This window comes from Herpailurus yagouaroundi, unplaced genomic scaffold (assembly GCF_014898765.1).
Source record: "Herpailurus yagouaroundi ecotype Mexico unplaced genomic scaffold, PumYag 196, whole genome shotgun sequence".
NCBI classification, from domain to species: domain Eukaryota; kingdom Metazoa; phylum Chordata; class Mammalia; order Carnivora; family Felidae; genus Herpailurus; species Herpailurus yagouaroundi.
The window spans coordinates 7,751,079-7,752,914 of record NW_024412427.1 but is presented as its reverse complement, the minus strand read 5'-3'; the positions used below and the strand labels follow the sequence as shown (position 1 = coordinate 7,752,914).

The 1,836-nt window shown below is 49.9% G+C and overlaps 1 protein-coding gene across 1 annotated transcript in view; it reads left to right on the top strand.

The window, feature by feature from the left end:
* Window positions 1–518, top strand: part of ADIG (adipogenin) — a 6,596-nt gene extending 6,078 nt beyond the window's left edge. Inside the window, 1 exon segment of the mRNA XM_040447070.1 lies at window positions 319–518. The gene's annotated coding sequence lies outside the window, so the exon portion shown is untranslated.
* The last annotated feature ends 1,318 nt before the right edge of the window (window positions 519–1,836 follow it).

The following is a 1,836-nucleotide window of genomic DNA, read 5'->3' as shown; positions in this document are numbered from 1 at the left end:
ATCCATTTATTTTTTTTTTTTTTAATTTTTTTTTCAACGTTTATTTATTTTTGGGACAGAGAGAGACAGAGCATGAACGGGGGAGGGGCAGAGAGAGAGGGAGACACAGAATCGGAAACAGGCTCCAGGCTCTGAGCCGTCAGCCCAGAGCCTGACGTGGGGCTCGAACTCACGGACCGCGAGATCGTGACCTGGCTGAAGTCGGACGCTTAACCGACTGCGCCACCCAGGTGCCCCTCAAGAATCCATTTATATAGAGCCCACCCCACTGGGTATCTGTTGTTCTCTCTCACTCTTTCATTCCATTGTCACCCCTAGAGCCAACCTTCCATGTTTCTCCAGCCTGGTTTTCCTGGAGTCAGCAGGGCGGTGGCAGTGGCCAAGGTGGATGGGAGAGACCCACTGGGGAGGGAAGAAGCCTGCCAAGGGAGGCTCTTCCCTGGGATCCCCGACTCATCTCCTCCATCAGTGGACACACAAAAGCCTCCAAAGGACCCTGCTCTTCGCCCACTACAGACGACCTCCCAGGGTCCCCGGGGAGGAGCCCGAGTCCGTGAAGACGGCATAAGCAGGCACAAGGGGAGAAGTTGGCCAACTGAATTTAGAGGAAGTCCTAGGACAGGGCCGGGCCAGAAGGTGTAGGTCCGTGTTAAAGAAACAATGAAGGTTCCTGTGCTCAGGAGAACCCCTGACAAACCTGCTGGGCCTGGCCAAATCCATTCACTTAACAAGCCGTGGGGCCTGGGCCTAACCCCTGGCACTGATTTAAACTGTCCTTCTTCGGGACTCCCTGACTCTCTCCCATCTGGTCAAGGGACTGGGGGAATCTTGCTTTTAACTTCCTTTCTCTAATTTCAGACTCACTCCTTGATTCGCCTTTAGGTTGATTTTAATAACAAATAATTCATTTTATGAATATCTACAGAGTATTTACCATATGCCTGGTTATGATAAAAAAAAATAGCTCACATTTTTTTTTTTTAAATAGCTCACATTTTAACAAGCCCTCACTGTGTACCAGGTGCTTTTCTGTGTATTTATAACAGAGTTTTTAACCCTCACAACAATTCTATGAGGTTGGGTGTTTGGTTATCCCTATTTCACAGATGGGGAAAATGAGGCAAGAGTGGCTTTGGGGGCTGCGGGGCTCGGTGTTCTGTGGTTTGAAGAAATCCCCTGACTTCAAACCCTCACTGGCTGCCCAGGGACAGCAGAGTTGGTGGGAGAAGGGGACAGGCCCTCCAGGCGTCCCCTCCTCTGCCCCCACACATCCCATCAGTCACCACAAGGCTCTTGAACTACCCAGACGAGAGACAATGGAGCCTGAATTAATATCTCGTCTAGATGGTCTCACCAGTTCTGCTTTTTCTGCTCTGTCAGAAGGATCCATCCAAAGCACAAATTGCAGCAAGCCCTTCCCCCTGCTTAAAGCCCTCTATGGCTCCCTATTGCCCTAGGGCTAACGTCTGAGATCCTTATGTGGTGTAGAGAGCTGCCCTTGGAGAGCTGAGCCCCACCGAATTTGCGGGACAAGGTTTCTGTTCTTAGCAACAAGGCTTCAGTAAATACCCTTGAACTCTTGTCTCCATATGCAAGTGTGCTTCTATCTAGAGGATAAATTCCAGGAGGAGAGATTACTGAGTTTAAGATCGATCACATTTTGTAGGATTTACTGACTGGCCCCACCATATGGTAGCACCGAGGGTGTGCATTAAAGTGCCTGTTTCCCCCAGGCCTTAGCCCTACTGTCCATGTAGGGCTACACACACACACACACACACACACACACACACACTCTCTCTCTCTCTTTTATATATTCTCCCCCAGCCCCGTAAC